Genomic DNA, 16,983 nt, shown 5'->3' with positions numbered 1-16,983 from the left:
TGTTATGTTTCATTTATAAAAACTGAAGGCCTAAAAATAGTTGCTGGGCTCTCTAGAAAGCTGGGACGATAAGTCTGTATGCAAAGTGGAGGAGAGAGCTCAATTATCCGTCACCTAGCACTCACAAGGGCCCGTGGCTACCCTCTCCCACTGGTGGTCCAATGCCTACTCTAGCATCCCTGGACACACTCACATCACTACTAGTGTTATCATCACTACTACCACTCTCCATGGAGATTTTTTTTTTTTTTTTTGACAGGCAGAGTGGACAGTGAGAGAGAGACAGAGAGAAAGGTCTTCCTTTGGCTGTTGGTTCACTCTCCAATGGCCGCCGCGGCCTCCGCGCTGCAGCCGGCACATAGCGCTGATCCAAAGCCAGGAGCCAGGTGCTTCTCCTGGTCTCCCATGCGGGTGCAGGACCCAAGTACCCGGGCCATCCTCCACTGCACTCCTGGGCCACAGCAGAGAGCTGGCCTGGAATAGGGGCAACCGGGACAGAATCCGGTGCCCCGACTGGGACTAGAACCCGGTGTGCTGGCGCTGCAGGCGGAGGATTAGCCTAGTGAGCCATGGCCCCAGCCCATGGAGATTATTTTTTTTTTAAACAAATCTCACTATGAAACTATGACGCTTGCAAAACTGACAGATGATGATTCTTCATGCTCCAGAAGGAGTCTTGACTTAAGAACTCACTGAATAAGCTCTGCAGGGTTTGGACGTGGGTGTCCCCTGCAAAATTCCTGAACTTAATCTCCAGTGCAACAGGATCAAAAGCTGGAAGCTGCAGGAAGTGATGAGGCCATGAGGGCAACGTCTTCACAAATGCATCAGCACCTTATAAAAGGATCGAGGGACGAGTTCACCAGCCCTGCCACAGAAGCACGCAGAGGATGCAGCAATGAGGCACCACAGCAGAGGGCAGTCCTCACCAGACACTGCACCTGCTACTCCCTTCATACTGGGTTTCCCAGCCTCCAGAACTGGAAGAGACAAGTTTCTACTGGTTGTAATCTATCCAGTCTCAGATACTGTGTTGTAACAGTACAAATGCACTTAGACAGCTTTTGGTACTGAGAATAAAAAGTAGGGTGTTCCTAAGATGAGTATCTTAAAATACGAGAGTTGCTTTGGAAGAAGGCAATAAGCAGAGGCTAGAACAACTTGGAGGAGCAAGCTGGAGAAAGCCTCATCAGCCGTGAACAGATGGTACAGGGATGTTCCAGGGAGAGCTCAGAAGAAGAGGAGGACAGATATAAGGATAGCCTAAATCTTCTTACAGATTATTGCGGCCACCCCCTTATGTGTGCAGGGAACACATTCCAAGCACTCCAATAGATATTTGAAACCATGGATAATGCTGAACACTGTATGTACCATGATTCTCCTTACATAACACATCTATGATAAATTTAATTTATAAATAAGGCACAGAGGCCGGTGCCGCAGCTCACTAGGCTAATCCTCCACCTGCGGCGCCGGCACACTGGGTTCTAGTCCCAGTTGGGGCACCGGATTCTGTCCCGGTTGCTCCTCTTCCAGTCCAGCTCTCTGCTGTGGCCCAGGAAGGTAGTGGAGGATGGCCCAAGTGTTGGGTCCTGCACCCGCATGGGAGACCAGGAGAAGCACCTGGCTCCTGGCTTTGGATCGGCACAGTGCGCTGGCTGCAACGCGCTGGCTGTAGCGGACACTTGGAGAGTGAACCAACGATAAAGGAAGACCTTTCTCTCTGTCTCTCTCTCTCACTGTCTAACTCTGCCTGTCAAATAAATAAATAAATAAATAAAGCATAGTAAGACACTAAAAACAAGACAATTAGAATAAAATACTGCACTAAAAGTCATATGAATGAGGTCTCTGTATCTTACAGTACTCCACATCATCTTGTTGACTATAAGGAAACTACAGAAGCAAAAACCATGGATAAATGCAAAGTAGAGCAGGTGTTTAGTGCAGAGGGTAAGACACTGCTTGGGATGCCCACACTCCATATTGGAGTACCTGGGTTCACGTTCTGGTTCCGCTTGTGATTCTGGCTTCTTGCTAATGTGCACACTGAGAGGCAGCAGGTGATGGTTCAGGTGACTGGGTCTCTGCACCCACATGGGAGACCCAGATTGAGTTCTGGGCTCCTGCCTTCAGCCTGGACATCCTTGGCTGTTGCAGACATTTGGGGAGTGAACCAGCAGATGGAAAATGTGTCTATCTCTGTCTCTCTCTGTTTGTCTTTCAAATGAAATTTCTAAAAAAAAAATTTTTTAAAGAAAACTAGAGGAAAGACCATCCTTAAAGCTAAGTGGCAAAAAACTTGTCTGAACTGTGTCTGTGTCCTCAAACCTGTTGCAAAGCAGAGCCAGCAAGTAATGAAGTAGGACATGTGGCCAAAGCCAAGCAAAGTGTCAAAAGAGCTGTGTGGCTCATCTTGACCACTTACGGTAATATATGAGAAGAGAGAAACTAAAGACAGAATTTATAACTGGAAGGGAAACAGGCAGATTTAAAAATGTTTCAGCCTATCCAGAATGTGAATTAAAAAAGCAAATCTAGGGGAGAATGGCCAGGTTGTGGCCAAGCCACCACCTGATGAGGAGGTAGTCTGGTATGGGCAGAAGGAATCCAGATGTCATCCATCCAGATAATGTAAAATTGGCCCTGAAGATGCTTCAGAGGCTGTGAGTGCTATCACCTCCAACATGGGCCCAGAGTGGCTGAGACTTAAGTGGAGGGTCCCAGGGTGTGTACAATATTCCAGGGTTCCATGCTCTAGGGTTATTTCAAGTCTCTGCTCCTGGCACAGCACTCCTTGGCTGCCTCAACTGTGATTCAGGCTGCTGCTCCAGAGGGGAGGGGTCAAGTGATAAACCTTGTAGCATCCACAGGGTGCCACTCCAGCAGATGCCAAGAGCACAGGAGTACTGGAGCGGCTCCCTGCTCCTGGTTTCAAAGTATCCTCCCAAAACTCTCCGTGCCCAGGTGGACACCATTATAGGGATAGGGTTCCAAATGGAGTCCCCATTAGGACAATGCTCAGCAGAACTGTGGGGTCATGCAGGGAGACGCTACTAGGGCTAGGCTTAGTGACACTGTAGGGGAAAGGGCTACCACCAAGGCCTCAGCCTTATACACCACCAGCATGTAACACCAGCCTGAGAGAGCTGCAGGTACTCTATTCCTGCCTGTGACAGCTGCTGTGTGGGTCGTGCCCAGCCAAGCCATGGGGGGTGGGGGTGGGGAGGAACATGCCGGGAGCCTGACCCCTGCCCCAGTGTATCCAGAGGATGAGACCCCAACTCAAAGGTGGTGATTTTCAAGCCATAAGATTTAATGTTATTTTTGCTGTTAGGATTCGGAAACCCTTGAGATCTGTTACTCCTTTCTTCTTGCCTGTTTCACCCTTTTGGAATGGGAATATCTGTCTCATGCCTGCCCCAGTACAGTCTATTGGAGGCAGGGTAGGGGAAACTTGACTCTTTATAGAGTTGGCCTCCAATTCTTTAAAATCTCATGGTCCTGCTGTTTCATTTACATTATGCATTATTTACATTATGCATGTATAATATATATCATTACATTATGCATGCATTTACAATGATCAGTGGTCAGCTTTCCATCTTCTGGTCACCAAAGACCAAAGTCTGAGCAGCATGCATCTCCACCATCCCTATCCTTAGCTTCTGCAGTTCTAACCAAGACCAAGATGAGAGCACTCCCTCTGCCTGTATGTCTATCTTGGGAACTCAAATTCAAAAAGCTCAAGGGTCTCCAAGTGAAGCAGCACCGCTTTGCATCTCTACTGGATCCCTCCATCCTGTCTTCATGTGCTGACTTAGACAGGAGTGTGGGGAGCAACTCGGACTAGACTGTTACTGGAATTAAGACTTATTCTATGCATCTGCTCTCCCACAATATGGCGCTGAGAAGGGAGTAACAACTTCTACGCAGCTGCCTCTCGCCAACTTGAGTGATGACCTGCAGGAGCTGATCCTGCTCCTGATTGGAGGAGAGCAGCGTACTCGGTGTGTGGGTAGCAGAGTTGGGATTGGTGGAAGAGGACTATAAAGGAGGAGAGAGACAACATGCACCAGGAACATCTATCTGAAGGAACACCTAGCAGCCCCTGAGAGAGCCGGCCGGCGGTGTGCCGCTCCCCCGCAGAAGTGGGGAAAGTGGCAGAGGGAACCGCCCTTCCACGGAGGTGGAAGGGTCAGTAGCCAACCCGGGAAGAACCAGCAGCAAACCCGGGAAGGGCCGAGCAGACAAAAGAACAGCGCAGGGTCCTGTGTCGTTCCCCCACGAAGAGGGGGAGCGACATAATGGTGCTGTGACTCGGATAGGAAACCTAGGCAGGGTTTAGTGTCGTTCCTCCATGAAGAGGGGGAGCGACACAGGAGGAACTTCTAAGAACCCGGCCTGGGCCTCCACTCTCCCCAAGACAGATGAGTCCCCACTGCATCTGGATCCAAGGCGACTATCAGAGGAAGAGCTGAGGTGGCACAGATCCAGGGGCTGAGGTCAGGACCGGCAGACAGGAGGCTTTATAAAGCAAAGCGCAGAGACTGGGCACTGGGGTAAAGCAAACAGCAGAGAGAGCTCAGAGACGCTCCAAATGGAGGAAGTTTGTTTCGCTTTTTGGAAGCATTTGACCACATTTTCACATTTTCCCTGACTGTTACTACACTGAGAAAAGGCTGGCTAAGGGGCCAGCATTGTTAAGTCACTGCCTGCGGTGCCAAAATCCCATACAGGCATTAGAGATGGTTCAAGTCCCAGCTGCTTCTCTTCCCATCCAGCTCTCTGCCACTACATCTGGGAGAGCAGTGGAGGATAGTCCAATTACTTGAGCACCTGCACCCACATGGGAGACCTGGGTGAAGTTCCTGGTTCCTGGCTTTGGTCTGGCCCAGCCCTAGCCATTGAGGCCATTTGGGGAGTGAACCAGCAGATGGAAGACCTCTCTCTCTCCCTCTGTGTATGTGTGTGTATGTCTCCCTTTCTCTATATATAACTCTGCCTTTCAAATAAATAAATATTTTTTTAAAAAGGAAGAAAGAAAGAAGGAAGAAAATGTTGCCTAGGTATTTTAATGCCTTCAAGAAAGATAAAAGCAAAACATTTATTAGAATGAAAAATTCTTTCCAAGCTTTCTTCTTTATGACATCTCTTGAAAGACATGCAGAAATTGTTAGAGGGAAAAATTTCTTTTCTTTCCCCCTCACCACCCAGCAATGCCTCTCAGTGAACCAGTCAGAATGTCAAAAAGAAAAAGGAATTTTCTCAAGAAAATACAAATATTTATAGACAGCATGACTCCCTCACCCCTGAAATGTTGAACAGGGCAATTTCTCCATTCTCTTCTTTATTGATTTACTTTGTGTGGTACTTAATAAACAGAAAGCAGAAAAGGCAACGGTGGAACTCAAGCCACCAGGTCATGCACTTTCATGGACCTAATAAACACAGACCAAAAAAATTACTTATCAAACATGTTTGTGAGATAGCCAGAGAAAGCAGCAACAGAAACAATAAATCAATGTCAAAACAAACACAGGCCTGGGCCTTGGGCAAATGGCTGCTTCATGGAGAGGGTGGCAAGAGCCTTCACGTGTGTGCAATGCCTCATCTGAGATGTATGCAGTCCCCATTGCATGACCACTGGCCTCAGGGAGCGGTGCAAACACAGTGGGATGGACCTGAGAAGCCAAAGTCCCACGGAGGGTCAAGTCCTCACTTCGCACACAAAATCTGGGAGTAGCCCTCCTCAACTGGCTAACCTGTAAGGTAGCTCAGGGGTACCTAAAACCCAGGTCTGCTTTTCACATCCCTCCCGTAGCATCTGAAGTCTGGCTTTACCTGCAAGGCCTATTCTCACCAACCTGGGAAACTCTGACTGGTTGGAGCTACGCCTCCACAGCCATCCCAGTAGCTATGAAAGGGGCCCCACTGTCCTATCTACCAACTGTCAGGGGTTTGTTGGTGGTGCTGCTTTCTTTGCTTTTCAGCCACCCCAGCAGGTGGAGTGGCATCTCATTGTGGTTTTGATTTGCATTTTCCTGATGATTAACGATGACATGTTCATCTACTTATGGGTCATCTGTGTATCTTCTTTGAAGACATATTTATTCTAATCCTTTACCAACTTTTTTTATTTGTTGAGTTATAAGAGGTGTTTATATTCTCAATATTAGACCTTTTTCAGAAATTACTGGCAAATATTTTCTCCCATTCTGTAGGTTGTGTTCTTGCTTTCTTGATAGCACACTTTAATGCTCGAATGTTTTTTACTTTTGATGAAGTTCAACTTATTTACTTTTCTCTTTTACTGCTTATGCTTTTGGTATCGTATTTAAGATAATATTGCCAAATCAAAGGTCATGAAAAATTTCGCCTTTTTGTCTTTGCTGTAATTCACACATACTCATAATATCCCATTTAGTTCACTTATTGAAAGTCTATTGTATACAATGTTCTAATACAAATATTATGTCGCATTTTGCTCGTTTCAATGGAATTGTCTAGTTGTGATTTCTCCTGTACAAGGCACCCTAGGGTGACAACACCATGCAATTAATATCTGCTGCTTTCCTGAATAGTTTCAAAACTACAATCATTTTAGTCTTATCAAAGAATGGTACAATGAGCTATCAAGTGAAACAGAAAGAAAATTATAGTCCTCACCATGTTACCAAGACTAAACACTACAGCATGAGATTTAGATACAGCAAAATTTAACAATTAGCATCAATGTTAATCTTAGATGTCTCAGTGGAAATCATTTAGGTTTGCTAATACAATTATGAAATTCTGGTTTCTATATCAGTACCATTGGCAAGAAGCATGTTCAGTTTCCATTTTCATATCCTTTATGTGATTTTCCCCTTTTTGTAATTTTCTATATTGAAAACCAAAGTCATAGCAAGATGAGAATCCTAATGGATTAAATTTCAATGCTAGACACTGCAAAACTCCACGTGACACAAGGCACAGGAAACACAATGCAATGTCTACCTGGAAGGAATTTAGAGAGGGGAAACAAGCAAGCTGAAAACGACCTAACAAAAAACCGTTCATTCTGAAATTCTTAACAGGATGTTTTCTTAAAGAAAAACTCAGGAATATTTAAAAAGGCAAATATTAATGTACTTGATAGTGATCCTGTAACTGCCTCAAAGCAAATTTTTAAAAACTCCAATAAATAAATATGATTATGGTACAGCTAAAAGACAAAACCCTTAGCATGCATGTAATATGGTGGCTTCTATTTTAAAAATAATTAATGTCACACAGAGCAGCACAATTTCTGCACTGCCCTAAAAGGCACACACCAGTGTTCTATAATACGATTCTGTCTCCTTGCTTATCTCAAGGGTGACTGCAATTACTCAATATTACTACCCCACGAATATAAGGTCAAAGTAGATGTAAAGATTTTGCTTACCTAATTCCTTCCTTGGCTGGCTCCCAAAATTCAACAACTCCAATAGGAGAGACAAAGAGAGTTAGACAAAAATGGAATACCTATAAATTCTTCTCACGATGAAAGCAAATGAAGTAGTTGGAATATAGCTCCACCCTACCAAAAGACAGAATGAGAGAGAAAATTTAGAATCTGACTGTGCTTCCTACATATCCGAGAGGATGGATCATCTTCTTAAGAATTCCCTTTTGCCAAGAAGCAAGAATGGCCTACCCACTAGAACTGTGTTAGCCTTCAGTGATAATAAGACTGTAAAAGAGGCATTTCAGGAAGGTATGGCTAGCACAAGCAAGCAGAATGCAAGATGTTCCCGATTCTTTTATCACCAGCACTTTGCTTAGCTTTCCATTTCCACCTCCAAAATAGGCCCATAATCCTATTCTACCAGAGCAGAGTTTAAATATATTGATGTAACTGACAAGAACAAACACATCGGCATTCATCCTTGTGCTGAATCTAAACCCATACTCAAGGCTTTTTCTCTCTGCTTCCACTCTCCAGTATCAAATCCAACTATGCTGTCTTTGGCTTCATCTGTTTAAGTTCACACGAGTGGCCACAGATACCCAGTAAAACTAAAAGGTCATTTTGCAACTTCCAACACAGTAGTGCAGGGGCCTCTTGCATCTGTGTGTTCTTCAACAAGAGATCAATCATCAGAGTCTCACCTTCCTCCAGGGAGGTCAGTGATGACGACTGGGTGACTTCAGAGTGGCCTTCTAACATCTAGCACTATTCTGTCCAGGTGCACATCCCCACAGTACCCTTGCCAAGGGCAAGCAAAAGCCAACTTCAGTTTCTTGTTCTTAGGTTCAGATGTCTCAAGGGATTCAAGGCTTTGTAATTAGGGAGGAAAAGAAGGAAGGGCAGTAGCGAGCTTGGTCGTATGTTTACCAAACTCAAGTCAACAGTGCCTGGGCCTGCCTGCGTTCTTGACTACAGTGTTCAGTGGTGAGAGACCACACACTGGCTGCTGTCAGTCAACTACTTATGTTTTTATTCCAGGTAAAGTGGACCTTAAATACCTATTTAAATAAAGAAAAATTTCAGTTTGAGAAGCAGAAAGAGAAGGAGTACTTCCCCAGCTGCTGGTTTACTCCCCAGATGCCTGCCACGGCTGGGGCTAGGCCTACTGGGAGCAGGAACTGAATTAAGGTCTCCCACGTGAGTGCCAAGAATTTACTTACTTAAGCTCTCACTGTTGCCTCCCAGGGTACACATTAGCAGGAAGCTGGAGTCAGGAATTGTACTCAAGTACTCATGTGGGATACAGGCAAGCATTTTTTGTGAATATCTTTTTGTTTGTTCAAGTGGAACAATGGCAACAAAAAAAATTGTATTTTCCTAAACCACAAAGACCACAACTCTAGCAAATACAAGATAGATCTGTAACATTCTAAGGCAATCATTTTTACAGCCTCAAATGACCAACCCATTATACTGCTATATATATACTCCCATCTCATGTGTACTCTTATATGTGATATCATTCCAAATGTTTGCAAATCATGAAGATGAATGTCAAGGTGTCGAGGGTGCAGAAGACATAGACTCTGAACCTTGCCCTCTGGCCCCTGGGAGATTGTGGCAAGGGCCCCGTTTGGGGCTGAATGCATACAGAGCTCTGAGGAACTCAGGCCCTGCCCTACCCGATGCTGTGCCATCCCCTGGCTCCCTGTCCCATGGGCCTGCACTCCTTCCTCAGTACCCACCTCCAGCTGTCCACTCAGACCTCTGCAGACTGCAGCCAAATGTTATCATCAGATCACAGTCAGAAAGCCAAGCTGGCGATGAAACTGCCCAGAACTGGCTGCATTTGAAAGAGTCTTACTCTCAAAAAAGACAGGTGGCTCCATTTAAAATTCCTCACTGCCCATCAGCCTCTGCCCCACGCTTACCCAGCCATCTCCATAACAGATGCTGTGGGAGTTCCTGTCCTCTGCCTGCCCTTGTCCACCAGGGCACAGGGGCCTCACGGTTCCCAGCAGTTGCCGACTGCCTCCTGGCTCTCTAGCAGGACTGCATATAAACACAGTGGACGCCAAAATGGCCAAGACCATCTCACGACCCTAGGCACTGCCTCACATTTCTCGCTCTCGCCACAGCATCTACCTTTAGTTCAATCATAAGGATCAATTCATTAGGTTTCTGGTACTGAAAAATCCTCAGCTTATACCACAGCCACCCAAGGCTGATCACAATCCCGTTCTGGGAGCTCTGCTACAGGCCAGGGCTCTGAACGGTTCCAGGTGTGACCAGGGTGACTCCAACTTGGAAGAGCTCTCCTAATGGCTGGTTTAGGCTTTAGTAACCATGGAAGTAGGTCAGGGGCCTGAATCATAGTCTGCAGCCCCACGTGCACACTGGCTAGTAAAGGGTTAACTCTGTGAGTTCCAAGATGCAAGCAGTGACATTTGCAGATGGGTCCTCCTGCCACAACTCCCCTGGTTCCCCAACATCTGTCTTGATTTCCAGTACAATGACAGTGCACACCCCTGCGGCTTCCAGTCGTCCAGAAAGCTCAACACTATTCCTCTTAGGCAACAGGATAAAAACAGAAAGCAATGTAAGATGTTATTGGCACAAGCAGCCTGCAGGTCACCATGTTCTAGCAGACCAAGGCAATGGGGCTGATTAAGATGGCCTTGATCTTTTTGAGCTGCATTGTTTTTTCTTTATTTGGTCAGTAGATGTCCTAATAATGTGGTGTTTTCAGTCTTTAAATCTACCTTTAAGAAAAAATTCCTCTCTTGCTTTTACTTCCATCATGTGCTTATGCACATAATTCCATACACACACACATTTACACACAGACACACACAGATGCCTTTTTTTTTTTTTTTTAATTTATTTGACAGGTAGAGTTATAGACAGCGAGAGAGAGAGACAGAGAGAAAGGTCTTCCTTCCACTGGTTCACTCCCCAAATGGCCACTATGGCCTGAGCTGCGCTGATCCGAAGCCAGGAACCAGGTGCTTCCTCCCGGTCCCCCATGCGGGTGCAGGGGCCCAAGCACTTGGGCCATTCTCCACTGCCCTCCCGGGCCACAGCAGAGAGCTAGACCGGAAGAGGAGCAACCGGGACCAGAACCAGCGCCCATATGGGATGCCAGCGCTTGCAGGAGGAGGATTAACCAAGTGAGCCATGGCGCTGGCCCCACAGATGCCTTTCAGGATCACACACAGGACCGCTGGAGAAGGAAGCCAGCACTCCAGTGCTTTTCGGAAAAGTTTGTTAAGACAACCTGACAACGCATCAGAGAATGAATGTCCCAGCAGATCTCTTTCTTCCTTCTCTGTTCTTCTCTTTTAACTATGAGATTTTCTCTCCTCTCTGACTCCAGAAGAGAAAATCTTACATTTTTCAACAAGGACGAAGGCTGTAGCTTTGCGATAAAGCTGCCCAATGACAAACACGGCTCCTGTTATGTCGGAAACCCTCCCACTCCAAGGCCTTTCTGGGCCAGAATGTTCCTCCTCCCAGAGGGACCCAGAAGGAGGATTCTCTTGGAGGGCAGAGGTGGCCAACTGCAGTGGGTTAGAGGCAAGGAACTCCTGGAAGCACTACAGTAAATTTTAAACCCAACCAAAAAATACTGCAAGGAAGCCAAGATTTTCTCCAATTTGGAGCCAACACATAAAGTTGCAAATCAAACAGCATGAATCTTCACAGAAATAATGAAGGTGAGAGTTAAATGGACATTTAAAACCAGTAGCAATTGTCATCTGAGTGGGATCTAAAATTCACATGAAATCACTTGGATCAGGGCCATCAGCACATCCTCAGACCCCTGCAAGACCACATGACTCACTCTCCTCTGTACTAAATGACACAGAGAAAAATCCTGATCCTAGCTATCCTCTTGTTGACAAAGGAAAAATTACAATAATATTCCAATAAAGAACCAACTAAGGGCAGATCCAGCATTAGTGGTTAATTTGCTCTGTGAAACAATGATAAGTCCAGTGATGTCCAGAAACTGAGAGACTACATATCCTTTTCTTATATTCTACCATCTTCTCAGACTTATTTTCAGCCTCAAATGAAATACACAAAACCATAAGAAATGGTAAAACCAAAGAGAAAGATATTCTGCATCAAAGAGAAAACTGCTTGATTAATAGTCAACTTGCAAAGAAACAAACAGCCGTAAGAAAATGTAATGCTGAATTATCTCCCAATAAATGTTAAAAGAAACCCCAGAAAGGGATGTCTTTACCCTATGGCGATCTCGGTTGGTGCTGGCAAAGATGAGCTATAGTTTAGCCTTTAGTTTAGGTACGAGGCAGCCATACTGCAAGGTCTAGTATTTCATGTAAGAAAAATGATGGATAACCTTAATAGTCTGTGCTGATCATTACACAACATGTAAATGTACAGAAGCATCACACAGGACCCCATAAAGATGTACAATTATCTGTCAGTTAAAAATAAAGAAAGGACCATAGAGTGAACTTAACAACCATTATCCTAGCAACATAGCAAAAGTGCGCTCATACATTTACAGTTGATTTTGGTAAATGGAACCAGCACTAGATCACCAGATGAGCTGTCTAGGAGATAAGCCCTTTCCTTTGAGGAGGTTGAGATTTATGAAAATCAGACAAATGATTTCCCACATGTTCAAACCGATAGCTCCATGCACGCTTGGTCATGGAAAACCATCTGAAAAATCATTGTAGAGTGCTGTATTCTCTGCAAACACTCACTTGGTGGGGATGCCTGTCCTGCAGAGCATCCAGTATTGTTTCATGCTTTTCCACTCCAGCAGAGCTTAATCAGCACAGGGCTTACTTCAACTCTCCACTGCCCAAACAGTGACTCCACATGGATATTAAGGAAAGTAAATCCATTTAGTGACTGCACAGTGAGGAAGAGGCCCATATTGATCATCCTGACTGGCCCTGTCAGCTAGGCGGATAAAGACTGGCTGGCGCTCAGGGTCAGCTGCACAGGGTCCACAGACAGACAATGGGCAACGTTGACAGCGTCCGAGCAATTGGCCTGGGCAGTGATGGATGCTCTGGGACAGCTGATAGTGTTAGGAAGGACACAGAACTGGCCCAGGAGAAGCCCCAATTCCATCTTCTCTTATTAAGATAAAGTTGGATTGTCCTTGATACACTGCAGAACCCAGGAAGCTTTTATCTGTTATCACTGATACAGGCACAAAACACAACAAAAATCAGTTTATATATTAAGTCAGCAAATGTGCATGGTGTACAAGATGGGGGACTACAAAATGCCACATGTCTGTATTTTAAATTAGAAACAACATGTAAAATTCTCCAGTAAATTCAAATAAAAATATTACTCTATAGGACTAAATTTATAACATTAATGAGATTGTTTAAAGGCAAACAGGAAGAAAGCGGAGCCACGGCTGCTGGCGCATCCCCACTGTACATATCAAAGTGCACCTGCTGAACATGTAAAAGAACCACAGATCACACTTCAGCCTTTCCCCTACAGCACTGGCTGCATGGAGACTGGAGACTGGGTACTCCTCGCCTCTCTGAACCAGAAGGAATCCTACAAATTTGTAAATAAATAGTTGAAATCAGAAATAATCAGCCAAAAATTCTCTAATGTATCTAGATAAATGCATATACTCATTCATTCACACACACACCATTTCTTTCCTTCTATTATCCAAAAGAAGTCCCTGCTGATTACTTCTTTACACTACCTGGCATGAGTCACTTTAATTTTCTGAGCCTCAGTTTCCAAATGAAGACTAATTATCATTTCCACATTGAGAATGCTGAGGTCTACGAGGCATAGCATTACACTGAAGACTAAAAATAAACTGAATAAGTAATACCTGGTACAGTTCACATTCAAAAAAACGTTCCTTCCCTTTCTTTTGCTCCCCCTACACCCTGGTGCCTAGTCTTTTGGACCAAGAGAGGCCTGGCTCAAGCATGGTGCCCCCTAGGAAGGGGGTTAGAACATGTTCCTTCTAATAGACACCAGCAAGGTTTTCCTACACATGCATAAATGGGGTACCTAAATCTAGCAGAGTGAGTCTGCACTGAAAACTCATTTTACGTCTCCAGCTCATTTGTGTTTGGGAGATCCCCTTGGTTGAATAAGCTTCAAATTCTGCATGGAGATACCTCCCTGATTTTGCCTTTCCTTTTTAGTGGCTGTGTTGGAAACATGAAATTCCATTTATATTGGACAGACTCCTCCCTGGTCGGGGAGCTCTTCAGAGCAAATGAGAGGGCCCCTGTTCTTTTTTTTTTTTTTTTTTTTAACTTTGACAGGTAGAGTTACAGAGAGAGAGAGAGAGACAGAGAGAAAGATCTTCCTTCCATTGGTTCACTCCCCAAATGGCCGCTATGGCTGGCGCTGCGCCGATCTAAAGCCAGGAGCCAGGTGCTTCCTCCTGGTCTCCAACGCAGGTGCAGGAGCCCAAGCACCTGGGCCATCCTCCACAGCTATCCCAGTCCACAGCAGAGAGCTGGACTAGAAGAGGAACAACCAGGACTAGAACCCAGTGCCCATATTGAATGCCAGTGCCGCAGAGGATTAACAAAGTGAGCCACGGCGCTGGCCCCAGGGCCTCTGTTCTAAGAAGTCTAAGCCAACGTTCAAGTGTAAGGCCACAAGGGCTCACATTTCTCAACCACAACAGTGCCTCTACCACCCTTCACGTGACCACATCGCTGCTGCACAATTGAGTCTCACAGCATCAGGCCCTTAAGCATCTGTATTGAAGCTTCCAACATACACTTGAGAACATGAGGCTGGAAATACCTACAGAGGCTGCATCAGTGACACCAACCAACAAGCTGTGTTTTTATCTCTGTTGACCAAGAGAGTTGTTTCCCTTTTGAAAAGCACTGTTTTTCTGGCTCTAAGTACCTGTATTGACTTTGCTTTCTCCTCATCCTAATAGTGTGGGCCAACAAGCCAATTATGCCCTAAATGCTGTGTTTCCCAGTGAACTTGGGAAAGGACACTGCCATACAGCAGCATCCTGCATCCTTTACAGGGTTTGCAACCTTGAAAATGCTCTAATCTGAATCCTCGAGACTGATAGCAGTGAACACACACACACACACACACACACACACACTTTGGAGACACCACTGATCGCTCTAGTCTCGAGGTGCTACACGAAGCAGGCTTTGGGCATCCGAAAATTCACTTCCATAGAACAAAGCCAACAGGCATATATACTGTCAAAGTAAAGGTTAATATCACAAAGATAGGGCCGGCGCTGTGGAGTAGTAGATTAAGCCTCTGCCTGCGGCACCAGCATCCTATATGGGAGTCCTAGCTGCTCCACTTTTGATCCAGCTCTCTGCTAACGCTTCTGGGAAAGCAGTGGAAGATGGCCCAAATCCTTGGGCCCCTGCACCTAAGCTCCTGGCTCCTGGCTTCAGATTGGCCCAGTTCCAGTCCTTGCAGCTGTTTGGGGAATGAACCAGCGGAGGGAAGAACTCTGTCTCTCCTCAAATAAACAAATAAATCTTGAAAAAAAAATCACAAAGACCACACAGACCTTTTCCAGTGGTAGATGATTCTGGTAAGCCTGCTTTCACCATGTATTGACCATGTTAAAATGGAGGGTGCACCAGACACAGGGACATCTCAGTTGTGGAAAATTACACCGTATCGATCTCTCAATGCTGCTATTTCATATGTAGATGGACTCAGAGTGCCTACAAAAAGTCAATATGAGACTGCCCTCCAACCACTGGTCCATCAGTTTCCTCGAGGTTTCAGAAAATGTCACCACAAACGTGGTTTTTAAAGCAAAAGGAGTTGATTCTATCCAAGTTGGAGAAGCCACAAGTCTGAAATGAAACACCCAAGGACCCACACTTCCCTGGAAGTTTCCAGGGAACAATCTGTCCTTTCCCCTTCCATTTTCTGGGGACCTCGTCTTCACGGGACAGTATCACGGGCCCCACTCACTAGGTTTAGGCCCATCCTGCTCTAATGTGATTGCATCTCCATCCTTAAGCACTTACATCTGTAAAGGTTGTTTCCAAATATGGTCCCATTTTGAGGATTGGGGTAGACATGAATGGTTGGGGGTGGGGGTGGGAGGGGAATGAGGACACTGTTCAAGGCATGACAGTCATGAACAAAACATCAAGTAGAACTCTCATGGCAAGAATTATCCTGGGACTGGCACTGTGGTATAGTGAGTTAAGACACCACTTGTGACACTGGCATCCCATGTGGAAGCACCAGTTGAAGTTCCTGCTGCTCTACTAATCCAACTACCTGTTAATGCACCTGGAAAGGCAGCAGAGTACTTTGGCCCAAGTACTTTGGCCCTTGCTACCCACACAGTAGACCAGATGGCGTTCTGGGTTCCTGGCATCGGTTTGTTCTAGCCCTGACTGTTGTGGCTCTTTGGGGAGTGAACCAGTGGATCAAAGATTCTCTCTCTGCACACTTCTCCCTGGCCCCCCTCATCCCATCATCCTGTCTTTCAAATAAATACATACATCCTTTTTTTTTTTTTTTTAAGTAGCATATGGTGCCAGTGTGGCACAGCAGGTTAAGTGATTGCTTGCAACACCAGGACTCAATATGCACACCAGTTCAAGTCTCAGCTGTTCCACTTCTAATCCAGTTCCCAGCAAATGCACCTGGGAAAGAAGAAGGTGGCCTAAATGCTGGGGGCCCTGCCACCCAGGTGGGAGGATCAGATGGAATTCCAGGCTCCTGGCTTGGCCTGGCCCAGTCCCAGCCGCTACAGTCATTTGGGATATGAACCAGCAGATCAAAGACCTCTTCCTCTCCTCTTTATCTGTCTGTCTCTTTCTCTCTCTCTCTGATGCTGCCTTTCTAGTGGATAAATGAATCTTTTTTAAAAATGCAGACTACAATATGCACAGCCACCGCTCCAACTGGAGACAGGAACCTGGGGTATGTCATCTACAGAGTAAACTGCAGGTGAGCTGAGAGAAGCCTCAGCATCCAAGAGCCCACACCGCCGGCTCCTCCAATACCTCACCTTTCTCTACAGGAGCAGAGCTATCTCATCAGAGCCCAACCTGAGAAAGTCAAGAAGATTTCTTAGGAAAAACACGCACAACTGCCCCCCCCCCCATCCCTCCAATCCAAGAGTGATTTGTAGCCAACGAACACTGCTTTTTGTAAACCTAGATTTATTGCTACGCTCAGTTAAGGACCAAACATTTCAGCATCCAAGCAACATAAATGAATCCAGACTCAGAATAGAAAACAGGGCACAGTACAAGCCGCATTTAGAGATGATCGTTTGCTTTTCCAAGTTACACCACAAAGATTAAAAGCTCAACTACTCCATTGTGTAAACTGGCTTATGGATCTGAGTTAATTTGTAGCATTAATAGTAACTCAAGAAGGAAAGCTGTTTTAACACATTTTCTAAACGAATTTTCTTCTGTGCCCATAAAGCTACAAAAGGTTTCCAACATCTTCAGTACAATATTTCATTCCAAAAACTAACTCATCAGGAGAAACAAAACAGAAAAGCTTCAGAAAACACTTACACATCCACA

The 16,983-nt window shown here is 45.4% G+C and overlaps 1 protein-coding gene across 26 annotated transcripts in view; it reads right to left on the bottom strand.

Moving 5' to 3' along the window:
- Positions 1-16,983, bottom strand: part of TLN2 (talin 2) — a 480,480-nt gene that overhangs the window by 222,469 nt on the left and 241,028 nt on the right. For 6 of the 26 annotated variants that reach the window (XM_070054323.1, XM_070054311.1, XM_070054324.1 and 3 more), the window contains one exon: positions 7,433-7,567. The exons of the other annotated variants lie outside the window; for them this stretch is intronic. The gene's annotated coding sequence lies outside the window, so the exon portion shown is untranslated. The remainder of the gene's footprint in view (positions 1-7,432; positions 7,568-16,983) is intronic. 26 annotated transcript variants of the gene reach the window in all.

The sequence above is a fragment of the Oryctolagus cuniculus genome, chromosome 12, assembly GCF_964237555.1.
Source record: "Oryctolagus cuniculus chromosome 12, mOryCun1.1, whole genome shotgun sequence".
NCBI lineage: Eukaryota > Metazoa > Chordata > Mammalia > Lagomorpha > Leporidae > Oryctolagus > Oryctolagus cuniculus.
The sequence above is the reverse complement of the archived record's forward strand: the minus strand, read 5'-3'. Positions and strand labels throughout refer to the sequence as shown.